General features: G+C 38.7%; 1 protein-coding gene across 2 annotated transcripts in view; it reads right to left on the reverse strand.

The window, feature by feature from the left end:
• The window catches only part of USP9X (ubiquitin specific peptidase 9 X-linked), a 134,110-nt gene that overhangs the window by 106,459 nt on the left and 4,503 nt on the right, over nt 1-23,148 (reverse strand). The window lies entirely within an intron of this gene.

The raw sequence follows: 23,148 nt of genomic DNA on the forward strand, positions 1-23,148 counted from the left end.
AAATCATGGTTACTATATCAAACTTGTACACATCCCTCCAATTATGGTTTATCTTTTTAGTATTAGAAACGATCACTATGACATTAAAATGTAAACTGTATCATACCATGAGGCCCTGCTTAAAGATCTTCAAAGACCAGGATGAAGACCAAAATGCTTCTTTAACAGTCTACAAGGTCCTCAAATACCCAACTCCAGCCTCACTTTGCAACTATACCCTGGCTGTCTGTTCTAACTCCATTCAATCTGCCTTCTTGTTCCTTTAAACGTACTCCTTTCACAAGGATTCTGAAGCCTCTGAACAAAGCAGTCTGCTTAGTTCTGCCCATATGAATTCACCTTCACCAGCGCTCAACTCACCTGAGCACTCCTCAAGTACTCCTATCTGAGGCTCTGAGAGCCAGCTACTTTCCTTAAACCATCTGTGTGATGATCACACTCCCTACAAAAACAAAGTTCCATAAGGGTAGAAGTTCTATGAGCTGTAGTCATCGTTGTATCTGAAGGATTCACTGACAGACAACAGTTAGGTGCTCAAAAGAAAAAATAGGGTGGAGGGAGTTAGCAGCAACAACAAAATCAAACAAACCCTCTCCCCTCCCATCTCTCTCTTTTATAATGTGTCCAAAATTATCTTTTCCATTCCCACTCCACTTTAAGAGACTCCAATTTTAACAGCTTCCTGGCTGATCTCCACACTACCAATCTGTTTAGCATATTAACTGTAAATTAATCCAATACTGTCAGTCTCTAAAACCTTTAGTGCCATCCTCCTCTCTACCTTTTCCGTAAGTACTATTCAAGGTCATCCTCAATCAGCCCTGACTTATTTTTCCTTTCCCATTCCCCAATTTCAATACTACTACAGCCAGGTTGACATACCTCAGATTTTAAATAAAAATTTTCTTACTGGGGTTACATAGGTGGCTCAGTCGATTATGTGTCTTACTCTTGATTTCGGCTCACGGTTCACGAGTTTGAGCCTGACATCAGGCTCTACACTGACAGTGCGGAACCTGCTGGAAGTTTTCTTTCTCTTTCTCTCTCGCTCTCTCTTCTCGTCCCATGCACTCTCTCTCAAAAATAAAAATTAAATTTTTTTTCTTATAAGGGCACCTATGTAGCTTAGTCATTGGGCATCCAACTTCAGCTCAGGTCATGATCTCATAATTCATGAGTTGAAGCCCCGCATAGCGCTCTCTGCTGTCAGTGTGGAGCCCCCTCTGGATCCTCTGCTCCCCTCCCCCACTCATGCTCTACCTCTCTCTCTCAAAAATAAACATTAAAGGGGTGTCTGGGTGGCTCAGTCGGTTAAGCGTCCAACTTTGGCTCAGGTAATGATCTCACGGTTCGTGGGTTCGAGCTCCGCATCGGGCTCTGTGCTGACAGCCAGCTCAGAGCCTGGAGCCTGTTTCAGATTCTGTAACTCCCTCTCTCTAGGACTCTCCCCTGCTCATGGGCGCTCACTCTCAGAAATAAAGAAAACATTAAAAAAAAAAACACACATTAAAATATTTTTAATTTTTTTTCTTATTAATAGTGATAAGAGCAAACATTTGAGTGTTTGTTTTGTGTCAGACACTATTCTGTTATATGTATAAAATTATTTAATCCTCAGAACAAGTCTATTATTGGCCCTCTTTTCGGGAGTAAAGAAACTAGGGCAGAATGATTAAATAGGCAGTCAAAATGGTACAGCCAGGATTCTACCCCACGTACGAGCTCCAGGGTTCTACAGTTTTAACCACCATCAATAATGATGGAAAATAAGGAAAAAGCTATGATTAACCTCACCATATCCCCAACTCCAAGATGAACTCTTATCAAAAAGTTTTTGATACAAAAACACATTTTATAAAACTGGATTCTTCACTTTATTTAAAATTTCCACCTGTTGATATTATTCTTTTACAACATTGCTAATAGCTATGACCACAGAATTTTCTTCTAAAACACTAGCACTATATCCTTAAGAAATACAGCATAATCAAAAACTATGCTATAAAAAACTATTGTTCAGTGGGAGATGAGATTTAATGTTTCAGGAATTTAAAATGCAGCAAGTTATTTTCAATATAGCTGAGTCCACAGCTATAAACCTAAATATCCCTAAGCAATTTTAAAATGTAGTCTTTGCTCAAGAGTAAAGGACTTTCTTTTCTTAGCTCCACTAGCACTGCCATTATCATTAACATAGGACTCCTCATGCTTCTCACAAGTATGATAAATTCGACACAAAACCAGTCAAGGCAGCTATTAAGCACAGGTTCTCCTGCCCCCAACTGTGAGGCTAGCTCTAGACAGCTTCACATTCCATCAGTAACTCAGGCTAATGCAAATGAAGGGGTTGAATTAATCTTTGTTAAATTCAAATGCTCATATTCTATTACCACCACTATTAAACACACACAGACCTTAATTTTTGTCACCAAATCACCATATACAAAAGTAACACTGTGGATCAATTGTACGTCACTAAAAAAATTAAATTAAAAATTTTTAAATAAAATCACTATGTACACTCACTGCTGCTTCCTATGGGTAACTTCCTATTATGGCATCACAAAAGAACCACATCCTGCATTCTAAGTTTTTTTCATTGCAGCAAAAAACGTATTCATTTAGAAATGCTTGGTAATTGGTTAAACACTCTTATTCAAAACTTCTCCATGCTAAGTGTCTGTCAGGTCATATGTATGTATACAATTAGGGTACTGGAGGCTTTTATATGAACATTAAACCTTCAATAAATTCCAGCATCCTTTCCAAGGGATTCTCAAGTGTGAGATTTTAAGTGGCTGCCGGCAAGGAATAATTTTAAATTAAAAACGACTTCTGGAATGCTGGCATCAGAAGCTCTTTGGATATTCTCCCCAGTGAAACCAATAACCAGTGAAAATTACATAAAAATTTTTTTGAGGTCCCCAGAATTGTCCTAAGGGTATACAGTAAATGAAGAAACACTTATTAAAGAAACTCTACTATATCTCACTAAGAACAGAGTCTGTGGCATTTTGGGCCAGCTCAGCAGGACAGAAGCTCCATTCCACGTGGGTGCAGCCAAGAATACAGGGCTCTCTCCTCCAACCTCCCAATCAAGCTATCTGCCGCAAGACAGGGAAGAGAGCTAGCATTTCTCCTCATCCCCAACTATGACTTGCAGGGCCTGTATTGCAGGCGCAAGCCACTGAGATGTCCAGGGCTCCTTTCTTCTATCCAAGTTCTTGTGGAGAAATGTGGCCACAGATTCTTCAGACCAAGAATAATGTGCTCCTAATGGCCCTCATTCCATCTCGCTCATAAGACTGAGGTTCCACACCAGGAGAGACAAGGTGAGAACACCAGAGGCTGCTGCTCCCACCCAGCACCCTACTCATGAAGCAGGGGTGTCGCTGACATATTTGAGCCATTTTCACCCCCCGTTCTGAAGTAATGATGTAAAGGTTTTGCCCAGGGGGAGAGGCAGGCCATCAAAAAGCTTCAAGTTTCTCTCAAAGTGAACTGACTTTATTTCGAACAGAGTACAGGGAAGTTCAAATCTGAGAGTGCACTAAAAACAATGGAGAGCAAGGCAGTAAGCAAGTAAGAGGCTGGTTAATCTCATGAGAGCAACAAGCTAAACTTTAAACCAGCTAGCAGTTTATCAGAAAGAATCAGGGAAAGAGACAGCTAAGAGCCTCCCTGGAATCAGAACAAACCTCAAAGACTGAACTCAAACATTCCCTCCTAGAAAGGAGGAAAACTGAATTGGCTCAGACTGTGGGGCAATTAAATCCCAGAGCATCACCTGAAACAGTAAGGCAATCAGCCAACAATCAGTGGAGACTAATATTTGCATGGGATACCAACAGAGGGAGACAGCTTAACAAAGATATGACTAAACCTGTACCCTCTGAAGAGTATGAAATCACAGGCGACACATTGCAAGGAAAATGGATTTCATTACAGCAGTCTAGCCAGCTAGTAGCGAGGCAGACAAGCAAGCAACAATAGCCGCCAGGTATGGGTAGTGGGGAGTCAGTATCCAAAGTTGTTACATTAGATGAAAGATCCAGTCTCCCCCCACCCCCACAAAAGTTTACAGGACTGGTGGAAAGATGGGAAACTGTGGCCCATACACCAGGGTGGGGATGGGGGAAGAAGCAACCAAAAGAAACTGGCTTGGTCCACGTGTCAGACTTAGTTAGCAAAGACTTCAACACAGCTATTACAAGTATGTTCAAAGGACTAAAAGAAACCATGCTTAAAAGAAATAAAGGAAAATATGACAACATTTAAACAGAGACTATAAAAAGAGATGTAAGAGCTAGAAATTTTTTAAAAAGAACTAAATGAAAAATTCTGGAGTCAAAAAGTACAGTAACTGGGGTACCTGGACTGGCTCAGTAGGTGGAGCAGGAGACACCTGATCTTGGGGTAATGATTTTGGGCCCCACACTGAGCATTGAACCTACTTAAAATTAAAAATTTTAAAACATACAATAACTAAAATGAAAAAATTAACTGAAGTGGCTCAGTTAATTCTGAGCTGTCAGAAAAGAGAGCAAACTAGAAGACAGATGAACAGATGAAGCAATCTGAAGAAAAGAGAGGAAAAAATGACTTCCAGAGAAACGTGGAACACAATTAAGCATACCAACATATATGTTATGGAGTCCAGAAAAAGATATTTGAAGAAATTGTGGCCCTAACACCCCCATATTCATCTAACACATTCATCTATACATCCAAGAACCTCAGCAAACTCCAGGTAGGATAAATCCAGAGAGACCAGACTGAAAAACATCACAATCAAAATGTCAAAAGCCAAATACAAAGAGAAATGAAGAAGCAAGCAGCAGCAAATCATCGCATACACAGGTTCCTCAAAAACAGTGTCAGCTGATTTCTCATCAGACAATATGGAGGCCAGAAAGCAGTGGGATGACCCATTCACAGCAGTGAAAGAAAAAAGCCTGTCAACCGAAATTGTTTCAAAATTGAAGTCTGAGATCAACTTCCAGCATGACAGCCTACGGTGCTTAACAGACCCAATCCCCAGTGTAAGAGCAATGGTAAATATAATCATAAAAACGAGTATAAATGCCTTTCTTCTCCTTTCTTATTTTAATTGATTTAAAAAGCGTTGTATAAACAAAGTGTACACAATGCGTAACTGGGTCTATTGCATAAAGGAATGTTTCCCAATAACAATGATTTAACACGAAATGAATCAAAGACCTAAATAGAAGATCAAAAACTATAAAATTCTTAGAGAAAAAATAAGGGTAATCTTCATGACCTAGCATTTCAGCAACGGATTCTTATAGGCAGGACACCAAAAGCAGGAGCAACACAACAGACAAAATGGACTTCACCGAAATTAAAAATGTCTGTGCTTTAAGAGGGATTTTAATATTAAGACAGTGAAGGGGCACCTGGCTGGCTCAGTCAGTGGAGCGTGACTCCTGATCTCAGGGTCATGAGTTTGAGCCCCATATTCGGCATGTAGCCTATGTAAAATAAAAAGCATATATATTAAAACAGTGAAAAGACAACCCAGAGAATGAGAGGAGAAAAAAATAACACTACAAATTATGAATCTAATAAGGGACTTATATCTAGAATACACAAAAAGATTCCTACAACTCAATAATAAAAAAGACAACCACTTTAAAAACAGAGAAAGCATCTGAATAGGCATTTCTCCAAAGATGTACAAATGGCTAGTAAATACATGAAAAGATGCTCAACACATCATCACTAGCCACCAGGAAACTGCAAATCAAAGCCTCAGTGAGACAGATTCCTCCTCCCACCAACTGGAATGATTATAATAATAAAAAAACCCCAGAAAATAACCAGTGTTAGTAAGGATATGGAGAGATTAGAATCCTTGTGCATTGCTGGTGATAGTGTAAAATCACGTAGCCACTGTGGAAAATGGTGTGGCCATTGCTCAAAAAACTAAATATATAGAATGGACCTTGAGGGTGTTACGCTGAGCGAAATAAGTCAGGCAGAGGACAAATATCATATGTTTGCACGTATAGGAGGATTAGGAGGAACTTAACTGAGGAACAAGGGGGTAGAAGAAGGGGGGAAATGGTGGGGGAAAGGGAGAGAGGCAAACCATGAGGGACTCTTCAATGCTGACAAAAACTGAGGACTGATGGAAGTGGGGGGGAGGGGCATGGAGGAGGGCACTTGTGGGGATGAGCACTGGGTGTTATGTGGGAACTAATTTGACAATAAACTATTTGTAAAAAAGAAAAAAACTAAATATATAGAATTACTAATATTATCCAGCAATTCTACTTCTGGGTATACACCCAAAAGAGTTGAAAGCAGAGGTTCAAACAGGTATTTGCAATTCCATGTTCATAGCAAGTACTATTCACAGTAGCCAAAAGGTGGAAGTAAACCAAGTGTCCATCGATAAATGAATGAATAAAATGTGGTATATACAAACAATGGAAGATCACTCAGCTTTAAAAAGGAAATCGAAACATGCTAGAACATGGATAAACCCTGATGACATTACACTAAGTGAAACAAACCAGTCACAAAAGGGCAAATGATGTAGGCTTCCACTTATTTAAGGCACACAGAATAGTGAAGTTTAAGGATGCCTGGGTGGCTCAGTCAGTTGGGCATCTGACTCTTGATTTCGGCTCAGGTCACGATCTAACGGTTCGGGAGATAGGGCCCTGAGCCAGGCTCTGCATGGGCTCTCTCTCCCCCCTCATCTCTGCCTATCCTCCATGTGCTCCATCTCTGGGAGGGAGGGGGACAAAAAAGTCAAATTCAGAGACAAAAAGTAAGATGGTGGTTATCAAGTACTTGGGGGGGGTAAGAAGCTTCAGGAATTAGTATTTAATAGGCACAGAGTTTCAGTTGGGGAAATGAACACTCTGGTGATTGATGGTGGTGATAGATGGACAACAATGTAAATGCACTTAATACCGCAGAACTATACACTTAAAAATGATTAAAATAGGGGCGCCTGGGTGGCTTAGTCGGTTAAGCGTCCGACTTTCGCTTGGGTCATGATCTCGCGGTTCATGGGTTCGAGCCCCGCGTCGGGCTCTGTGCTGACTGCCAGCTCAGAGCCTGGAGCCTGTTTCAGTCTGTGACTCCCTCTCTCTCTGACCCTCCCCTACTCACGCTGTCTTTCTCTCGGTCTCCTAGAAATAAAACATTAAAAAAAAAAAATGATTAAAATAGTTAATTTTATACAATGTATATTTTACCAACAAAAGAAGGGGAAAGAGGACAGAGAAGTGTTGGTGAAAATGTGGAGAAATTGGAAATTCATACACTGCTAGCAGGAATACAAGATGGCACAGCCTCTTTTGAAAAAGTCTGGCAGCTCCTTAAAAAGATAAATACAGAATTAACATATGACCCAGTTGTTTCACTCCTGTAATAAAAACATATCCACACCAAACACTTATACACAAATGATTATAGTAACTTTAGCCCAAATGTGGACCCAAATGTCTGTCAATGGATGAATTAACAAAATGTGGTAGATCCATACAATAGATTACTCTTCATAAAAGGAGTTCTGAAACAATATGGATGAGCCTTGAGAACACTATGCTAAGTGAAATAAGGCAGTTACAAAAGGACAAATAAACTTATGATTCCACTTGTATGAATACTTGGAATACGTAAATTCATAGTGACAGAAATCCGAGGTTACCAGGGGCTGAGGGAAAGGAAGGATAGAGAATTGCTGGTTAGCAATTATAGAATTTGTTTGGGGTGATGAATAAGTTTTGGGAAAAGATAGTAGTGATGACTGTACAACACTGTGAATGTAAATAATGCCACTAAGTTGTACATACACTTAAAATTGTCAAAAAAGAAAATTTTGTGATGTATTTTAACACAATTTTTTAAAATGATACACCAGGGCACCTGGGTGGCTCAGTCCATTAAGGGTCCAACTTTGGCTCTGATATGGCTTGTGGGTTCGAGCCCCACATTGGGCTCTGTCCTGACAGCTCAGATCCCGGAGCCTGCTGGGATTCTGTGTCCCTCCCTTGCTCATGCTGTCTCTCTCTCTCAAGAATAAATAAAACATTCAAAAAAAATTTTTTTAATAATACACAAAAAAATCACTGAACTGTACACTTTAAATGGGTGAATTGTAGGATATCAAAATATCTCAATAAATTAAAGGAAAATGTAAACAAAAAATATGATGAAAAAATCATTAAAAGGAATTAAAACATCACAGTAGAAAATATCCACTTAAGGCAAAAAAAAAAAATCAGTAAAACAGTAAAAGTGATAAACAAAAAAACATGAGATACAGAAAACAAAATGGCAGATGTAAATCCAGCTTAAATGTTAATGGTTCATAAAATTTAATCAAACCGCAGAGAAAGACTGGATTTAAAAAGGAAGATCCGGGGCGCCTGGGTGGCTTAGTCGGTTAAGCGTCCGACTTTCGCTTGGGTCATGATCTCGCAGTTTGCGGGTTCGAGCCCCGCATCGGGCTCTGTGCTGACTGCCAGCTCGGAGCCTGGAGCCTGTTTCAGAGTCTGTGTCTCCCTCTCTCTCTGACCCTCCCCTGCTCACGCTGTCTCTCTCTCTCCTAGAAATAAATAAAAAATATTAAAAAATAAAATAAAATAAAATAAAATAAAATAAAAAGGAAGATCCAAGGATAAGAATCTGTTAAAAGTAAAAGGATGGGGGAGGGGGGCCATCTGGCTGGTTCAGTCGGTAGAGCACTAACGTGCTCTTGATCTTGGGTTCTTAAGTTTGAGCCCCGTTTTGGGTGCAAAGATCACTTTAAAAAAAAAAAAAAAGTAAAAGGATGGAGAAATATGCCTCATGCAAAATAGCAGCCATAAGAAAGGTGAAGTGTCTATACATTTACCACAAAAATAGACTTTTAAGACAAAAATAAATTACCAAAGATAAAAAGGAACACTTTATAATAAAAGGGTCCACTCATCAAGATTTAACAATTACAAGTAAATATGTACAACCTACCAGGAGCCCCAAAATATATGAAGCAAACAAAGACAGAAAAGGACAAGGAAACAGACCATTCAACAATGGTTAAAACTTCCAACTCCCCACTTTCAATAATGTATAGAACAACTAAGAAAAGATCAAGGAAGGAGATTTTAACAACACTACACCAACAAGATCACAGACATATGTAACAGAACATTCTACCAACAGCAGCAGAATACATATTCTTGTATGCACATGAACATTCTCCAAAATGGACCATATGCTAGGCTGTAAATCAAGTCTCAATAAATTTAAAGGATAAAAAGTATGTTCTTTGAACACAGAGAAATAAAACTAGAAATCAACCAAAGGAAATTTGGGAAATTCACAAATGTGTAGAAATTAAATAATTTATTTTGGCACAGTGAGCAATATTCAAACCATTTGCTAGTTCCTCAATCGATTCCTTTTTAAACCTGCTATCTACCAATAATAAAAATTCTGAATTCTCCCTAAAGACAAAATAAAGGCATGATCTTGTCACTGAAATATACCGTTAAGACCATTTCTTCTTTTTTTAAATGTTTAGTTGTGAGGCCTATTTCTTCCTCTTTTTTTTAATGTTTATTTATCTGGGGGGTGAGGGACAGAGAGAGAGGGAATCCCAAGCAGGCTACACACTGTCAGCTCAGAGCCAGATGCAGGGCTCAATCTCACCAACCAGGAGATCATGACCTGAGTGAAGACCAAGAGTTGGACGTTTAACTGACTGAACCACACAGGCACTCGTTCTTCTGGTTTTCCTTAATGTATACATTTAAACATTGAATTTACGCACATACATTTAATAAATGCATAAATTTAGGCACACAAAAAGATGAAACTAAAATAGCATACCTCTGTACTCAGTTCCACAGCCTGTACCTTGAAAACTGAAACATTTACAAATCCTCATAGGCCATTTTTTTTAAGGTTTTCTTAGAGAGGGAGAATGTGAGCAGGAAAGGCAGAGAGAAGTAAACAGGATCTGAAGTGAGCTCTGCGCTAACAGCAGAGAGAGTGATGCAGGGCCTGAACTCACAAACGGGGAGATTATGACCTAAGCCGAAGTCAGATGCCCAACCCACTGAGCCACTTCAAGCACCCCATACACCACTACTTCTCAAAATTATCCAGCCTTGCGTAAACAATAGGCATCCAAATATATACACCCAAAACACGAATGAAAAGTGTTAAAAGCATCAATATTCGGTTACGTACTATCTACATTTAATCTATTTCAATGCAATGATATGACGAGATGGGGAGAAAGGGGAGAAATAGAACAGTATGGATTAAGAGCAGAAAAAGAATCAAAAAGCAGCAATGGGGCAAGGGTGACAAGTAAATTAACATTTATTAAGCACTTACCATGAGCAAGGTATCATTTAAAGGATTTTGATCTATTAGCTTCACTTATTTAATATTCTATTAGTTTCACTTATTTAATATTCTTAACAGTCCCAAGAGGTAATCATTACTACTAGTTTATAAAAACTGAGGTGTATAGAGGTAATCTGACTAGTTTGAAATAGCTATTGGGGGGAAAAGATAGCAAATGTAGACACCTTGGAACCATCGCCTCTGCTCATTCCCTTCCTGTGCTCCATCACTATTTCTTGCCTAGTGCAGTGCTGTTAAGAGACCAGTGGGAAGGACAGAATGACTTCATCAACCCGATTAGGTGTGTTAGACAACTACTCTTGTTAAAGGCCTGATGAAATTGTTTTGCCAGAAGCAGCATGGTATACAAAAGCAAATTTGTAACCAGAAACACATGAATTTAAATTTCTACTCTAATACCTACTGTGTGATCTTGGACAAAGTTCCCAAACCTCTTTAGGACTCAGTTTCCCCACCTGAGGATACTAGCTATGGTTGTGACGATGAAGTATAAGGTAATGATGATCTTTAAATGCCAGAAGGTCTCCAGTTAAGTATTAGCTCCCTTTCCTCTCTAACATTATTCCACTGGAGGGGAGGCATTTTAGACAACTACTTACAGTTTAGTACTGTAGGTGGAGCAGGAGTATGGATTCTGATGTGCAAAAGACTTGGTCAACATGAAGTCTGTTTTGCTACTAAGGATGCAGTTTTGTAATGGGATTTAGCTCACCTGCAAATGTCAGGAAACACACCATGTCAGTAAATATACCTGCAAGTCACCTTAATTCGGAAGGAATTTTTCCCTCAGTGCATTAATGTCTTGAACCAAATAGCAGCAGCATGAGGGTGGGGCACAAAGATCTGAACTGCATAGGGGAGCCTGGGTGGCTCAGTCAGTCAAGCTTCCAACCTTGGCTCACGGTTTTTGAGTTCAGGCCCCAACTCGGGCTCTGTGCTGACAGTGTAGAGCCTGGAGCCTGTTTTCAGATTCTGTCTCTCCCTCTATCTCTGCCCTGTCTCGGCTCATGCTGTCTCTCCCTCTCAAAAGTAGATAAACGTTAAAAAAAAAAAAAAAAAAAAAAAAAAGGTCTGAACTGGACAGCCATCACCTCATTCTTTTTGGCTTAGTCTGGCTACATGCTCTACCTGAGACCTACTACTGTTCTCTCTGATCCTTTGTGCATTTTAATTCCCCCTTGTGCTTCCTATCTGTGTAACCTCAACCCTTCCCTACATAGAAGGGTTCCAATAGGTTACCTGTTTTTAAAAAGTCCTATATTTACTATAGTTTGCCAGGAACTCAAGAAGTTGTTAACTGTGCTGTTTGTTTTATTAGAATTCTTATTGTTTTTGTTAGTGCTCTAATTACAAAGTTACATAAGCTTTTCAGTGATCCCTTTGCTCTTAATCCTATTTTCCCCATAAATCTGGTTACATTTTGGTGTGTGATTTTGCAGAGCATGAGGTTTTTCAGCAACTACAATGTAATAAATATGTCTAGAACAGGTAGTGTTTAATCTCAAAGTATCATTTTTTTCTTTCCCTCTCAAGTTGGCTAATACCTTCAGCGATTGTTGGGAAGCTTGAATGGGAGAATATATGTTAACTGCCTTGCACATAGAAGGCATCCAATAAATAGTAGGTGTTCTAACAAGTGCCAGTTAGTTCTCCCTTGAAATGCTAATTAGATGATTATGTACTCTTGACAACTCTGATTTTTGAACCTCCCCAGGCTCCCCATAAATATGATCTCTAGATCAGTTCAGGGAAAAAGTTAAGTATTCTTCCAACTATAAATTGCCAGGATTCTATGCTCCTTATAAATGTATCACAATTGCTCAGGTTGCTTTTTAAAATAAATTAACAGCCTCGACAGTTTTATAATAATATAGCTGATTTTATTTTTCTATTGCCTTAACACAGAATCCTGACGGTATTTCAAAATTTTGTTCTACTTTTCAAAAAGTTTCAAATCAAAAGATTATATTACCATTTATAATACAATGCATAGCACAGTATTCCTATCAGAATTTGTGCTGGCTCTAAAGAAAATGTGACAGTAGAGAGACTAATAAGGAAACCAGTAATAAGACATCAAAATTCTGTGGTGCTACATAATGAATTATCTGTCAAGTAAAAGAAAGAATAAAACCACCACCTTTTAGGTAGAAACGGAAGTACGTTTTTCATTTAGTAAATATGGAATTGGAGTCCCAGTTCCAGTCACCGGACTCCAAGCACCATGGCTGGCTCAAGTTTGCCAATTTTGGTTCTAACCTAACAAAACTTTTAAAAACTAAATTCCTTTCTATTTTAACACTCTTAAAACATATGCAATTATGAAATTAAGAATTATACTCCTTATGCTAATTGCTCTCCTACAAAACAAGTACAAACAAAACTATTAAAAACAGAATGGGACAGATGGCAGCATATTACTGACTGTTAAGGCATGCGTTGTTCTGGAGTTTTGCACAGCTTTCCTGCCACGATCACCCACCACGTGGGAGACTCAGCCCTCCTACTTGAATTATTCCATCACTGTGTAGACATGCTGTGCTATGACATCATTTGTCCTCTGCACCAACCAGACTGGGGTACACAGAAATTCTGAAGATGAAATGCTGTATGGGATTTGCTTCTATATATATTGTTTTAATGTTTTTTTTCTGTTTTGAAAGTTATCTAGAACATGAGCAGGGAGGGGCAGAGAAAGAGGGAGACACAGAATCTGAAGGAGGTTCCAGGTTCTGAGCTGTCACCAGAGCCGACGTGCAACTCAAATTCACAAACCACAAGATCATGACCTGAGCCACCCAGGCACTCCAGGATTTGCTTTAAGTAGAGAAAAGTATATAAAAAAGAACAGCCCTGGGTGCCTGGGTAGCTCAGTCGGTTGAGCGTCCGACCTCAGCTCATGATCTCGCGGTTCGTGGGTTCAAGCCCCAACGTCAGGCTCTGTGCTGACAGCTCAGAGCCTGGAGCCTGTTTCGGATTCTGTGTCTCCCTCTCTCTCTCTCTCTCTGACCCTCCCCTGCTCATGCTGTCTCTCTCTCTCTCAGAAATAAATAACACTTTATGGGGCGCCTGGGTGGCTTAGTCGGTTAAGCGTCCGACTTTCGCTTAGGTCATGATCTCACGGTTCGTGGGTTCGAGCCCCGCGTCGGGCTCTGTGCTGACTGCCAGCTCAGAGCCTGGAGCCTGTTTCAGTCTGTGACTCCCTCTCTCTCTGACCCTCCCCTGCTCATGCTGTCTCTCTCTCTCTCCTAGAAATAAATAAAACATTAAAAAAAAAAAAAGAAAGAAATAACACTTTAAATAAAAAAGAACAGCCCCCAAAATGAAGCTAGTTAATAATGGGAGTTTATGCACAGTTTTGTATGTTTGATTTTTCCTTAATAAAAAGTTTGGATGGGAGGATGGGTTAAACAGGTGATGTGGATTAAAGAGTACAGTTGTGATGAGCACCAGGTGTTCTCTGGAAGGGTTGATTCACTATATTGTACCTGAACCATTACACTACATGTTAACTGGAATTTAAATAAAAACTTTAATTTTAAAAAAGTTTGGAGAAGGGAGAAATAAGTTCTCCAAAGGCAGAGAATTATCTACAAAAGTTTCTCAAAGGAACATTTGAGCTGCATCTTAAAGAGTAACCGTAAGTAGCAAGTCAAATGTGAGTTCATGACCTGAGCCGAAGACAGACGCTCAAAAGACTGAGCCACCCAAGCGTCACCCACTTTTTACTTTTTGATGCCCTTCATACATTTCTTCCCCCACACCCACCCACCTCTGGCAGCTGCCAATCTATTCTCTGTATCTGAGCTTGGTTTTTGTTTTCTGATTCCACATATAAGAGATCACATGGTATCTGACTGATTTCACTTTGTATAATGCCCTCAAGGTCCATTCACATTGTCACAAACGGCAAGATTTCATTCTTTCTTATGGCTGAGTAACAACCCATTGTATATACACACACGATGGGATGGATATATATACACGCTACAATTTCTTTATTCACTCATCCACTGATGGATACTTAGGTTCTTTCTGTATTTTGGCTACTGTAAATAGTGCTGCAACAAACATGCAAGTGCATATATCTATTCAAGTTAGTGTTTTCATTTTCTCCAGATACCCAGTAGTGGAGTTAATGGATCAGATGGTAGTTCTATTTTTTAATTTTCTGAGGAAGCTCCATACTGTTTTCCACAGTGGCTGCATCAATTTACTTTCCCACCAACAGTGCACAACGGTTCCCTTTTCTCCACATCTTCACCAACACTGGTTACATCTTCTTGGTTTATTTCTAAAGGCCATATTTTAGTATGAAGTATTGAATCTTTCAAGAGCAAAGATCTTTCCAGACATACACAGTTTTCTTTAACAGCAATGTTTAACTTCCTTACCACTAATCAATTAAGTTCATTTAAAAAATCTCATATTTTCAAGAATTCACTCAACTACTGATTTTCTTCAACTAGTGATTGTGAGCCACAAGAGACTTCAAGCTGTCTGCTAGCCAAACTTAAAATCTTATAGGTAAACAATAATTAAATAGCCAAAAAACTAGTAAGCAGGTGAAAAGTTTCTAACCATCATTAGACACAGGTAAATGAATATTTAGGCTACAACTAGATATTCCTAAATCTCCCCTAAACTGGCTAAAATTAAAAGGACTGACAATTCTAAGTGTTGTTAAGGAGGAGCAATATGAACTACATCAAGTGGGATTCTAAACTGGTACAACCAACCACCTGGGAAATCTGTTTGGCAGTATCTATTAAAACTAAACAGATACATATCCTATAACCCAGCAATTTCACTTCTAGGTGTATACCAAAAGGCGTGTACTAAAATGATCATGGCACATTCTTTATAATTAGTGAAAACACCACAAACAGTCCAAATGTCCACAAAAGTACAATGGATACATCAATCATGGTGTATTTCATACAGTAACTCAAAGAAGAAATTAATCTTATGTGGAGCGAAAGAAGCCAGACACAAGAGTGCATATTGTATTATTCCAATTATGTGACGCACAAAAAACATGGATAATTAATTCATTGGAAGATAGAAGGAGTATTAGGGTTTTGTTTGGGGGAGGTGTGAGGGAGCCTTCTGGAATGCTGGAAATGATACATTGATCTGAATGGTAGTTATACAGATGTGTACACTGCTACACACTCAAGATTTGTGGACCTGACTGTATCTAAGTTATATCTCAATTAAAAAATAAAAATTTATAGTAGGCAAGCCACTCAAAAGACCATGTCAAACTTCTTTTAAGAGTCTAAAACACTGGTTCTCAAAGTGTGGTCCACTGAGACCCTTTCAGGAGACCCAAGAGGTCAAAATTGTTTTCAAAATAAGATGGTGCTATATGCCACTGTCACAGTCATTCTCTCTCCAGTATACAGTGGAGTGCTTCCAATGGCTGCATGATGTATTCTATCGCAAGAAATTGAAGACAGAAGCCAAAAGAATCCAGCTTTCTTCTACTAAGCCAAATGAAATATCTGAAAAAAATCAGAATACCACACTGCTCACTAATAATTTTTATTTTCTTGGAAAAGCTATTTTTCATAAAAGTATTATTTACATTAAGGTGCATGGAGTTTTATTTTTAAATGTATACACAAATTTGAAATCTTTTTCCATTTTATTTCCAATAAATTTCAATGAATAGAATCTCATGTAAACAAAAGCACTTTGATGTCCTCCATAATCACAAAGGGGTCCTGAGACCATTAAGTTTGAGAATGATTGACCTAAATTACATATAATGAAAACAATAAGCTTCTTTTGCTACTTCTCTTGTAGTGATGAAAAATAAGGTACAACATTTTCTCTGAAACCATCTGTGCCAGACAAATCACAGCTACTATATTTATCTGCATACTTTCATCCTCAATTCTGAAAAAACAACTTCCCTTGAATATTATTTTCCTTAGCTGGCTACATCAGTTTTTAACAGCAGTTTGTCCTTAAAGCTTAAGCTAGACTTCAGATGAAAACTTAACCAAACTTTAAGCTGTTCTGCCAGCAAAGAAATTATATCCTGGCTACCAACTCTGTGGTCCTAAATTCATACTACAAGCTGTTGGCCAAGCACAATTAGCCCATACGAATCTAAATAAAATAAAGCCTGCCAGAAAAATCCAGACACAGAGACACACAAAAAGAAAAAACAAGTTAGAGGAAACACTCAACTTATTTTATAACCCTTCCCTTTACTTGTCAATACAAATCCAACAACTACTAAACTTAGCCTTTTTTTTTTTAACCTTTCCTATGCTCCTTTACTTAAAAATTTTTCTTCTCTGCAATCCAGTTTCTTCCACATCTCTAAAGATAAACTTTATTAATGTAACAACAAAAAAGTAACTGGTCCCAAGAATTAAGTGATTAACATGAAGAGAAGAAAGCACGATAAGCAGAACTAAAACACGGTACTCTTCCTCTGACTACACCTTTTTCACTTCAAATACGAATGCCGTTTTGAAACTAAAAATCTCCAAACCAGAAGCCAATGGAATTAATGCAATTATTTAAACAGTAAGATTATTAATCTACTTCTGTGTGTTAACCCAATTTAAAAGCTGTAAAATAATACCTATACCAACCATGGAAAGCCAACAGTTAACACTCTCTGGATGCCAGATTCTAGTCCCATACGTTTTAAGGGAGGGAGGTGGTAAGAAAGGCATGTGCTTTGACAATCCACTGTTTAAGTAATACAGCCACACTGGGTAACAACTCCCTCATACAAGGCTAGTCCCAGGTGTCACATTTCCTTAACTCCATTCCCTTATCATCCACAGTGTTAAAAACACAGTCTCTACTTCTCCTGGCTCCCCAACTCTCCTCGGACATGGCTGCCATGATGCCATCAGTATTATCTTTCAAAAACACAAATCTAGTCATCTCTCGCTTAATTTCAGGGTCCATCTCATTACCCTAAAAACATAAGTGCCCTAATGTGGCACTCAAGGTCGGCCCTTGTGATCTAGCCTCACCTCCCACAATCCCTTCCCTCCCAATTATCTCCAACAATCCTACATTCTACTAACTTTTCTCTAAAACACTATACTTTCACTTCCATTCCTAGGTTTCAAGTAGTGGTTCTCAAATTTTGTCCCCAGGACAGCTGGCAACGGGGAGGGTGGGGGGTAGGGGTAAAAAGATGCCAGAGGGTACTACTGGCATCTTGTAGGTAGAGGCAGGGAGGAATAGGACAGTACCCCACACAACAAAGAATCTGACTCAAACGGTCAATAGTGTTAAGGTTAAAAATCCTGATTTCAAGTTGCTCCCTCTGCCCAGAAGTCCCTGTTCTAATTCACAGGGCCACCAAAAGAATACACTTTTAAAGACTAGCAAACCTCACTCAATCTCAAACTAGAATGATTTCTTCACCTCTTCTACCACTCCGTTTTTCACAGTCGGATATAACATAGCACTTACCATACGTATAACTGTCTGATCTACTTGACAAAAGAACTTAGAAGGTAGTAATTAATCACCTTTGTATCCCTTGTGCCAGAATGATATTAAATGAATTCAATTCAATTGTTATAAGATAGCAATCACCCAATCCAAAGCCTGTGCTTTACAATTTCATGACAGAGATTAAGTAACTTGCTCACTAGTTGGTAGAGTAATTACAACTGCAACCTAAGCCTTTTGACTGAGATTAGAGCTCTTTACTACCCACTATACTACTCTCTCAGTCAGGTTAAGGGAGGTTCTGACCACCTACAGAAGACAGCCCAAGGAATTTCTGAGAGCCACCACAGAGGGGCTGTATTGAAGAAACACAAAAAGTAGTAGAATAAGTTAAGACCAAAAGAAAAGCATAGGAAAAATGCTACTAGAATTCAGAGAAAATAGAGACCACTTTCCAACTAAAGAAAACCAGAAAATACTTCATGAATATGGCATGCGAGCTAGATACTGAAGCAGCTCGCCTAAAGGGAGAGGTGGAGCTCTAAGAAGTAAAGCAATGGAAATAGGAAAGGCTGGAACATCCACATCACGTATGGGTAGTTTGATTAGGTGGGACAACAACAAATCACCTTGTAAAAGACTGGAACTATGTCAAAATGACCTTTTTTGGGGGTAGAACTGGCATCGTAAATTTTAAGCAGTATTTTTCTATGTTTAAGCACTACAGTCAATGTGGGGCTTGAACTCACAACCCAGAGATCAAGAGCCTCCTGTTTCCACCAACTGAGCCAGCCAGGCACCCCAATTTTGAGCGGTATTTGGAGAAAAAGCAGGAAGAGATAAGGAGGTACTGAACATGATTCATGTGGCTCATTAGAGGTTCAGAAGCCAAAGAATCTTTCCATGATTTCTCCATTCACTGACTTGACTCTTCTTCCCATGATGCGCTGAGAATAACTAAGGTAATCCTTGAGGAGGAGCAATTTCAGACAGCTGACATTTATGTGGCTCAGATAATGACATCCACAGTCAGACAAGGAATACACCTCAGGGAAGTACCATTTGGTTCCTCCTCCAACCCTCAGCCTGGACTCACAATCCCTTTCACCTTTCACCCTTGACTTGAGCAAGCTCCAAGTGAAATCTCTCAAGAATGTTTGATAATTGATTAACACAGATCTCCAAAGGACACAGGAAATAGATACAAACTGATTAAGTAGGAGTAAATGAGTTTTTTATACAGTCATTTTCACAAGAGCCTACATGATACCCTTCCCTTTCATACAGAATGCATTCTTGAAAATATAACAGAAATCAAATATTACAAAGTTAAACAATAGATTCACATGTTCCGAGAGGTTTTTCCAACTCTCAGGAGTGCAGGAAACTATTATAAAATCCCTAATTATACCTCACTTTTCACATAGAAGCTTTATTACACATTTGCCATAATTTCCTGTGTCAGTGTAATTATTTCCTTTACCACTGAATGAAGTCAACCAACATAACCAATGAGCACAATCTAACCCCGTAACGTTAAAGATTTATATCCGTAATCAGTTTCCTGTCAAGGATATTAAGTTTGGGACTTCCAGCTGATGCAAAGGACAGCTAAACCCTAAACCCCTAAAAAGGATACTGAAGGAATATAACAGAAGTGTGAAATAAGGAGTATATAAAGAATTAGGAAAGTCAAGTAAATGAAGGGTGGAGGGAGGAGATAAAGAAAAACACAGTAGGAAATTAAGTTGGAAAGTTATATTAACATCAGTTTCATTTAAAAAAATCAATTTCATGATGAAAGTGTGCAGCAGTGTTTACAAAAGCAGTTATCTAAAAAAGGAGCTGGGGATGGGGGAGGTACATGAAAACGGTCTCCTAGGCGGGATGAACAAATGGCACACACTCCTGAGGCAGGAGTAAGTAGAGGCAGAAGACATGAGGGTACACAACTTAGTAAATTATGTAACTGATGAGAACGTTGGACTTAACACAATCTAAATAACATGGTTGCTTCTAAATGATGGAATTTTCAGAGGTGGGGTTTGTGTTTTGCTTTTTATTCCCTCACGCTCCTCAAACTTTTAAAACAGAATACATTATAATTTTTCACCTGATTATGAAATTAAAGTATGTAACATCTTCAGAAAGTTTTCCATCAAATAACAAACTGGTTTAAAGTATTTAAAAGGAAGCTTCGGTGATCTGAAAAATTCACTTATACAGAGTATTATCCCTTAAGACATCAAATTAACCAAGGACTTTGTAATGCCTCCTTCTAATTTAGCTTTCCTTTAACGAACATCAATCATCACTGCCCTGCTTTCAAAATGGTACTTTTTGTTTTACAGACCCTAGCTCTTAAGGGTTTGTGGAAATTGATTTTTAAACTCAAACTGGTATATATGATAGAAACAATTCTATCTTGCTCACCTCGTATCCCTGTCATCTAATACAACACCACGTAACAGGCATTTAACATATTAATTGCAGAATTTAAAACAAAGTGAAAAAAAAAAAGGATTCAAGAAAAATTAGATAAGCCTGAAGAAAGCTAAGATATGCTGGAATTACCTCTAAACCAGTAATTTTCCAAGGGTGGTTCCACACTTGGGAACTTGTTAGAAATAGAAACTCTTAAACCCAATTCCATACTTAACTGCATCAAACTCCAGGGGCTGGACTTTAGATATCTTGCTTTAAACAAGGACTAGCAAACTAGGTTCACAGACTAAATCCAACCTCCTGTTTTTGTATAGCCCACAAGCTGGGAATGGACTTTACACAGGAACGTGTACCATCAATTTGATGACAGGGAACACTAACTTTTAATCCCCAACTAGGCAAAATATTGTACTTTTAAGTCCCCCCCATTCTATTCTTATTAGGCCTAAATTACAAATAATTGCACCAATTATCAGATTTTGAATTTCACCAACAAAGACTTGACCTAATATCCTCAATTTTGCCTCTTAGCATGCAAAACCTAAACATTTTTGATATGACTTTTTACACAAAAGTTTGTTGATCTCATATTTAAATTTGGGAGGTGTTATCAAGGAGAACCAAATCTTTTTTTTTTTTTTTTAATTTTTTAATATTTTATTTCTGAGGGGGGGGAAGGGAGAGAGCAGGGGAGGGTCAGAGAAGGAGACACAGAATCCAAAGCAGGCTCCAGGCTCTGAGCTAGGGCTCGAAGAACTGTGAGATCATGACCTGAGGCAAAGTCGGACGCCTGACCGACTGAGCCACGGAGGCATCCCCGAACAACCAAATCTTTCTACACTACTTTGATCAGAGACAAAATACTCTATTAAGACACAAATGGGTCTAATACCATGGAATAATTAGCATGCTCTCTGGTGTCCAACTGAGTAGACGTACTTAACCTAAACTCTCAATAAATACCAAAGTCAGTAGGGAGGAACTGGGCATGAATCGGGTAGGGAATGAGATTCTCCCACTCCTTTTTCTTTCTTCCTAAATTTTCTTCTCTTCCCACTTCACAGGTTCTGTAACCAAGGATGGAATCCAAGACTCCCAGCTCAAAATCATCCCAAGGAAAACAATTCCTCTGAAAATTGTTGCCCAATATGGGTCTAAAGTATTCAAAACTTTTATAATTGATCCGTTACAGAATAAGCTGAAAGGAGCCATAATATGATGACACATCAATTCTGTATGTAGTTTTAGACAATGAGAGTCAAATATTCCTCCAGATTTTGCCATTTAGGCAGTTATCGTAAACGAGATTATTCTACATGCTCCGTAATACAAAAAGGTTAAAAAAAACCGTAATACAAAAAGGTTAAAAAAAAAATTACTGACCTTTTTTATTATCCACTACCAGAGAGAATTTAAGTGTGAATTTTAGGACAGGGACTACAAATGTAATGGAAACCCAAGAATAATTACTGTGTCTTGTTAGATACGGAAATAGCTTTATGCAGGAGGCAGTCTACACACACTATCTTAGTCGAGTTACTTCAGCAGCTTTTTGAGCCACATTCTTCATCTGAAAAACAAGGAGTTTGAGTAAATCTTAAGACTCCTTCCAGGACTGCTCATCATAAAACAATTATCAGGTAAGGGACTCCAAGCAATAAAGAGAATTTAAAAAAAAGAAAAAGAGAAATCATACCAGATTACAATAGGATTAACTGTTCATCCAAAAAAAAATTACTCCTCTATGTACCAGGCACTTTCTAGGCACTAGAGATGTATCAGTGACTTAGGGTCTGGAGTCTGAACAAATGAAAGCCACTAACCTCAAAGAACTTAGACGACAAAAATCAAGCAAAGCTTCTGAACAAAGTAAAACAAAAAGAAAAGCACACCGACAGTGTAGAGGTTAACTGACAGAACACCAATACAGAAAAGGAATGCCAGCGGGAATGGCTGACACCAGGGTATGGAATTCTGGCCAAAAAGTAAAAGCATTCCAAGTACAGCTATTCCTAAACCCAATTTGCAAGAATTATAACCCATTTCTACTGTACTCGACATGTGTACTCACTGGAGAAGACCTGAGTTCAGAATGAAATTCTTAACTAAAAGAAACTGAAATATAAAAGAAAATTCCTTTGGCTCATTCCATAACTAGGTATATTTCTTTAAACAAAATTCAGTCTCCATCTATGAGGCACAATAAAGAATGACAAAATTAGAGCTAGAAAGAACTTCAGAGATCAGCTAGTCCCATGCCCCTCATTTCATACAACATAAGCTACTAGAAAATAGCAATCCATGGGGCGCCTGGGTGGCTCAGTCAGTTAAGCATCTGACTTCGCCTCAGGTCATGGTCTGGCAGTTCCTGGGTTCCAGCCCTGCATCAGGCTCTGCGCTGACAGCTAGCTCAGAGCCTGGAGCCTGTCTTTGGATTGTGTATCTCCCTCTCTAACCCTCCCCTCCTAGCGCTGTCTCTCTCAAAATAAATAAATAAATAACATTAAAAAAAAAAACACTAAAAAAAAAAGAATATAGCAATCTCTAGAAAAGTGCCTAGCACATAGTAGAGGCCCAGTAAGTATTTGTTGAATGAATAAAAAGCAAACTAATGCCTTTGAACAGATATTAATAATGTTACTATTAAATCTGGGACTGTAACTTCAAGAAGGTGCTCCCTGAGATTATGAATATATCTTATGTGTGTATGAATGTATACACACAAAGTGAACTTTTTGCTACTTTGTACCTGGATTCTTTGGCACTGTGACTGGCAACATTAAGCTCAAGCAAGAATATTATACTTAGTGGTAGGACACAGAACTCAAAGTCTCAGATTCCCTCTTTCCCTGAAATGAAGTGCAA

The sequence above is a fragment of the Hyaena hyaena genome, unplaced genomic scaffold, assembly GCF_003009895.1.
Source record: "Hyaena hyaena isolate Hyena2069 unplaced genomic scaffold, ASM300989v1 scaffold_12, whole genome shotgun sequence".
Taxonomy (NCBI): domain Eukaryota; kingdom Metazoa; phylum Chordata; class Mammalia; order Carnivora; family Hyaenidae; genus Hyaena; species Hyaena hyaena.